The sequence below is a fragment of the Triticum dicoccoides genome, chromosome 2A (genome assembly GCF_002162155.2).
Source record: "Triticum dicoccoides isolate Atlit2015 ecotype Zavitan chromosome 2A, WEW_v2.0, whole genome shotgun sequence".
NCBI lineage: Eukaryota > Viridiplantae > Streptophyta > Magnoliopsida > Poales > Poaceae > Triticum > Triticum dicoccoides.
Window position 1 is genome coordinate 137,855,395 of NC_041382.1, and position 7,359 is coordinate 137,862,753.

The window sequence follows — 7,359 nt, forward strand, 5'->3', positions numbered from 1 at the left end:
ACCTATTGGGCCATAGTGGAGGAGAGGAGGAAGGCCATGTGAGGAGGCGGGCGCCCCCCCCCCATTGCCCAAACCGAGTTGGACTAGGGGAGGGGCGCGGCCCCCCTCTTTACTTCTCCCTCTCTCTCCCTTCCCCTTTCCCTCTTCGGTGGAAGGAAGGAGGGGGGCTGAATCCTACTTGGACTAGGAGTCCAAGTAGGACTCCCCCTTTGGTGCACCCTCCTTGGCCGCCGGCCTCCTCCTCCCCCTCCTTTATATATGTGACCAGGGGCACCCCAAAGCACAACAGACAATCTCTTAGCCATGTGCGGTGCCCCCCTCCACAGTTTAACACCTCGGTCATATCGTCGTTGTGCTTAGGTGAAGCCCTGCACCGGTAACTTCATCATCACCGTCGCCATACCGTCGTGCTGATGGAACTCTCCCTCGTCCTCAACTGGATCAAGAGCTCGAGGGATGTCATCATGCTGAACGTGTGCTGAACACGGAGGTGCCGTACGTTCGGTACTTGGATCGGTTGGATCGTGAAGACGTTCGACTACATCAACCGCGTTACTAAATGCTTCCGCTTTCGGTCTACGAGGGTACATGGACACACTCTCCCCTCTCGTTCATATGCATCTCCTAGTTAGATCTTGCGTGATCGTAGGAATTCTTTTGAATTACTGCGTTCCCCAACAGTGGCATCTGAGCCAGGTCTATGCGTAGATGATATATGCACGAGTAGAACACAAAGAGTTGTGGGTTATAATAGTCATACTGCTTACCACCAACGTCTTACTTTGATTCGGCAGTATTGTTGGATGAAGCGGCCCGGACCGACATTACATGACCGTGTTCATGAGATTGGTCCTACAGACGTGCTTCGCACACACGTGGCTGGAGGGTGTCTGTTTCTCCAACTTTAGTTGAATCGAGTTTGACTACGGCCGGTCCTTGTTGAAGGTTAAAACAACACACTTGACGAAAATCGTTGTGGTTTTGATGCGTAGGTAAGAACGGTTCTTGCTAGAAGCCCGTAGCAGCCACGTAAAACTTGCAACAATAAAGTAGAGGACGTCTAACTTGTTTTTGCAGGGCATGTTGTGATGTGATATGGTCAAGACGTGATGAGATATAAGTTGTTGTATGAGATGATCATGTTTTGTAGAAGTTATCAGCAACTGGCAGGAGCCTTATGGTTGTCGCTTTATTGTATGAAATGCAATCGCCATGTTATTGCTTTACTTTATCAGTAAGCGGTAGCGATAGTCGTAGAAGCAATAGTTGGCGAGACGACAACGATGCTACGATGGAGATTAAAGTGTCAAGCCGGTGATGATGGAGATCATGACGGCGCTTTGGAGATGGAGATCAAAGGCACAAGATGATGATGGCCATATCATGTCACATATTTTGATTGCATGTGATATTTATCCTTTATGCATCTTATTTTGCTTAGTATGGCGGTAGCATTATAAGATGATCCCTCACTAAATTTCAAGGTATAAGTGTTCTCCCTGAGTATGCACCATTGCTACAGTTCATCATGCCGAGACACCACTTGATGATCGGGTGTGATAAGCTCTGCGTTCACATACAACGGGTGCAAGCCAGTTTTGCACGTGCAGAATACTCGGGTTAAACTTGACAAGCCTAGCCTATGCATATATGGCCTCGGAACACTGAGATCGAAAGGTCAAACGTGAATCATATAGTAGATATGATCAACATAGTGATGTTCACCATTGAAAACTACTCCATCTCACGTGATGATCGGACATGGTTTAGTTGATATGGATCACGCGATCATTTAGATGACTAGAGGGATGTCTATTTAAGTGGGAGTTCTTAAGTAATATGATTAATTGAACTTTAATTTATCATGAACTTAGTAACTGATAGTATTTGCATGTCTATGTTGTTGTAGATCAATGGCCCATGCTACCATTCCCTTGAATTTTAATGCATTCCTAGAGAAAGCTAAGTTGAAAGATGATGGTAGCAACTACACAGACTGGGTCCGTAACTTGAGGATTATCCTCATTGCTCCACATAAGGATTACATCCTGGAAGCACCGCTAGGTGCAAGACCCGCTGCAGGAGCAACTCCGGATGTTATGAACGTCTGGTAAAGCAAAGCTGATGACCACTCGGTAGTTCAGTGTGCCATGCTTTACGGCTTAGAATCGGGACTTCAAAGACGTTTTTAACATCATGGAGCATATGAGATGTTCCAGGAGTTGAAGTTAATATTTCAATCAAATGCCCAAGTTGAGAGATATGAAGTCTCCAACAAGTTCTACAGCTGCAAAATGGTGGAGAATAATTTTGTCAGTGAACACATACTCAGAATGTCTGGGTACCACAACAACTTGACTCAGCTGGGAGTTAATCTTCCTGATGATAGTGTCATTGACAAAGTTCTTCAATCACTGTCACCAAGCTATAAAGGCTTCGTGATGAACTATAATATGCAAGGGATGGAGAAGACTATTGCCGAGCTCTTCGCAATGCTAAAGGCTGCGGAGGTAGAAATCAAGAAGGAGCATCAAGTGTTGATGGTTAACAAGACCACTAGTTCCAAGAAAAAGGGCAAAGGGAAGAAGGGGAATTTCAAGAAGAATAGCAAGCCAGTTGCTGCTCAAGGGAAGAAGCCTAAGTCTGGACCTAAGCCTAAGACTGAGTGCTTCTACTGCAAAGGGACTGGTCACTGGAAGCGGAACTGCACCAAGTATTTGGCGGATAAGAAGGATGGCAAAGTGAAAGGTATATTTGGTATACATGTTATTGATGTGTACCTTACTAATGCCTGTAGTAGTGCCTGGGTATTTGATACTGGTTCTATTGTTCATATTTGCAACTCAAAATAGGGGCTACGGATTAAACGAAGATTGGCTAAGGACGAGGTGACGATGCGCATGGGAAATGGTTCCAAGGTTGATGTGATCGCCGTCGGCACGTTCCTCTGCATCTACCATCGGGATTAGTTTTAGACCTGAATAATTGTTATTTGGTGCCAGCGTTGAGCATGAACATTCACTGGTGCGCGTCGGTCCTAAACAAACGGTTTTTAACCCCTTTCCGTGACGGCATATGGAACCGTCTCCAAGTGAGTGTGGGCGATAGGGGGGGTCCTTCCACACGACCCAGAACCCGTCGGGGATAGGGAGCCTTGATGCATACAGTTGTCCCTGTATAACCGTTTCCGATATCTCGAATATCCCAAACGCTTCATCCTTGCCACTCATTTGTGCTTGCATTGCCATCGCAGTCGGAGTTTTGTGGTTCTGCCTAAAACCAGGCAGATTCTAGGCACGACATTTTCTAGGCAGATTCTAGGCACTGGAGATTCATGATGCCTAGCACATCACAAACAGTTCATGATTATAAACCGTGTACGATAGGTAGACAATCACACACATTTAGTTTTCCTGCATCGTATGTGATAGTGTCTGACATCACACACGCTTTGCAAATGGCAACTGTGTGCATGCTTGCACATGTTTCTTCTTTGTGAACCGTCTCGGACTATGGTGTATATCACAAACGTTTGTGTTTTACCAACCGTGTGTGCCGTAATGACCCGCACAACGTAATTTCTGTTAGGGAACGTAGCAGAATTTTAAATTTTCTACGCATCACCAAGATCAATCTATGGAGTCATCTAGCAACGAGAGAGAGAGGAGTGCATCTACATACCCTTGTAGATCGCGCACGGAAGCGTTCAAGAGAACGGGGTTGATGGAGTCGTACTCGACGTGATCCAAATCACCGATGACCAAGTGCCGAACGGACGGCACCTCCGCATTCAACACACGTACAGTTGGGAAGACGTCTCCTCCAACTTTATCCAGCAAGGGGGAAGGAGAGGTTGATGAAGATCCAGCAGCACGACGGCGTGGTGGTGGAAGCAACGGTGATCTCGGCAGGGCTTCGCCAAGCGCAGGGAGACGGAGGAGTGTCACGGGAGGGAGAGGGAGAGGCCAGGGGCTTGGGTGCGGCTGCCCTCCCTCCCCCCACTATATATAGGGTGCCTAGGGGGGGGCGCCGGCCCTAGGAGATCCAATCTCCTAGGGGGGCGGCGGCCAAGGGGTGCCTTGCCCCCCAAGGCAAGGGTGGCGCCCCCCACCCCTAGGGTTCCCAACCCTAGGCACGGGGGGAGGCCCAAGGGGGGCGCACCAGCCCACTAGGGGCTGGTTCCCCTCCCACTTCAGCCCATGGGGACCTCCGGGATAGGTGGCCCCACCCGGTGGACCCCCGGGACCCTTCCGGTGGTCCCGGTACAATACCGATTACCCCGAAACTTTCCCGATGGCCGAAACTTGACTTCCTATATATAAATCTTCACCTCCGGAACATTCCGGAACTCCTCGTGACGTCTGGGATCTCATCCGGGACTCCGAACAACTTTCGGGTTACCGTATGCTAATATCTCAACAACCCTAGTGTCATCGAACTTAAGTGTGTAGACCCTACGGGTTCGGGAGACATGTAGACATGATCGAGACGCTTCTCCGGTCAATAACCAACAACGGGATCTGGATACCCATGTTGGCTCCCACATGCTCCACGATGATCTCATCGGATGAACCACGATGTCGAGGATTCAATCAATCCGTATACAATTCCCTTTGTCAATCGGTACGTTACTTGCCCGAGACTCGATCGTCGGTATCCCAATACCTAGTTCAATCTTGTTACCGGCAAGTCACTTTACTCGTGCCGTAATGCATGATCCCGTGATCAACCACTTGGTCACATTGAGCTCATTATGATGATGCATTACCGAGTGGGCCCAGAGATACCTCTCCGTCATACGGAGTGACAAATCCCAGTCTCGATTCGTGCCAACCCAACAGACACTTTCGGAGATACATGTAATGTACCTTTGATAGTCACCCAGTTACGTTGTGACGTTTGGCACACCCAAGGCACTCCTACGGTATCCGGGAGTTGCACAATCTCATGGTCTAAGGAAATGATACTTGACATTTGGAAAAGCTACAGCAAACGAACTACACGATCTTTGAGCTATGCTTAGGATTGGGTCTTGTACATCACATCATTCTCCTAATGATGTGATCCCGTTATCAATGACATCCAATGTCCATAGTCAGGAAACCATGACTATCCTTTGATCAACAAGCTAGTCAACTAGAGGCTCACTAGGGACGTGTTGTGGTCTATGTATTCACACATGTATTACGATTTCCGAATAACACAATTATAGCATGAATAGTAGACAATTATCATGAACAAAGAAATATAATAATAACCATTTTATTATTGCCTCTAGGGCATATTTCCAACAGTCTCCCACTTGCACTAGAGTCAATAGTCTAGTTACACTGTGATGAATCGAACACCCATGCAGTTCTGGTGTTGATCATGTTTTGCTCTAGGGAGAGGTTTAGTCAACGGATCTGCCACATTCAGGTCCGTATGTACTTTACAAATCTCTATGTCTCCATTTTGAACACTTTCACGAATGGAGTTGAAGCGACGCTTGATATGCCTGGTCTTCCTGTGAAACCTGGGCTCCTTGGCAAGGGCAATAGCTCCAGTGTTGTCACAGAAGAGAGTCATCGGGCCCGACGCATTGGGTATGACTCCTAGGTCGGTAATGAACTCCTTCACCCAGACTGCTTCTTGTGCTGCCTCCGAGGCTGCCATGTACTCTGCTTCACATGTAGATCCCGCCACAACGCTTTGCTTGCAACTGCACCAGCTTACTGCCCCACCATTCAAAATATACACGTATCCGGTTTGTGACTTAGAGTCATCCATATCTGTGTCGAAGCTAGCATCGACGTAACCCTTTACGACGAGCTCTTCGTCACCTCCATACACGAGAAACATGTCCTTAGTCCTTTTCAGGTACTTCAGGATATTCTTGACCGCTGTCCAGTGTTCCATGCCGGGATTACTTTGGTACCTTCCTACCAAACTTACGGCAAGGTTTACATCAGGTCTGGTACACAGCATAGCATACATGATAGACCCTATGGCCGAGGCATAGGGGACGACACTCATCTTTTCTCTATCTTCTGCCATGGTCGGGCATTGAGCCGTGCTCAATCTCGTACCTTGCAATACAGGCAAGAACCCCTTCTTTGACTGATCCATTTTGAACTTCTTCAATATCTTGTCAAGGTACGTACTCTGTGAAAGACCAATGAGGCGTCTCGATCTATCTCTATAGATCTTGATGCCTAATATATAAGCAGCCTCTCCAAGGTCCTTCATTGAAAAACACTTGTTCAAGTAGGCCTTTATGCTTTCCAAGAATTCTATATCATTTCCCATCAACAGTATGTCATCCACATACAATATGAGAAATGCTACAGAGCTCCCACTCACTTTCTTGTAAATGCAGGCTTCTCCATAAGTCTACGTAAACCCAAACGCTTTGATCATCTCATCAAAACAAATGTTCCAACTCCGAGATGCTTGCACCAGCCCATAAATCGAGCGTTGGAGCTTGCACACCTTGTCAGCATTCTTAGGATCGACAAAACCTTCCGGCTGCATCATATACAATTCTTTCTTAAGGAAACCATTAAGGAATGCCGTTTTGACGTCCATTTGCCATATCTCATAATCATAGAATGCGGCAATTGCTAACATGATTCGAACGGACTTCAGCTTCGCTACGGGTGAGAAAGTCTCATCATAGTCAACCCCTTGAACTTGTCGATAACCCTTAATGACAAGCCGAGCTTTATAGATGGTCACATTACCATCCGCGTCTGTCTTCTTCTTAAAGATCCATTTATTTTCTATGGCTCGCCGATCAACGGGCAAGTCAGTCAAAGTCCATACTTCGTTTTCATACATGGATCCTATCTCGGATTTCATGGCTTCCAGCCATTTGTCGGAATCCGGGCCCGCCATCGCTTCTTCATAGTTCGAAGGTTCACCGTTGTCTAGCAACATGATTTCCAAGACAGGGTTGCCGTACCACTCTGGTGCGGAACGTGTCCTCGTGGACCTACGAAGTTCAGTAGTAACTTGATCTGAAGTTTCATGATCATCATCATTAACTTCCTCTCTAGTCGGTGCAGGCACCTCAGGAACATTTTCTTGAGCTGCGCCACTTACCAGTTCAAGAGGTAATACTTCATCAAGTTCTACTTTCCTCCCACTTATTTCTTTCGAGAGAAACTCTTTCTCTAGAAAGGACCCATTCTTGGCAACAAAGATCTTGCCTTCGGATCTGAGGTAGAAGGTATACCCAAAAGTTTCTTTAGGGTATCCTATGAAGACGCATTTTTCCGACTTGGGTTCGAGCTTTTCAGGTTGAAGTTTCTTGACATAAGCATCGCATCCCCAAACTTTTAGAAACGACAGCTTAGGTTTCTTCCCAAACCTAATTCA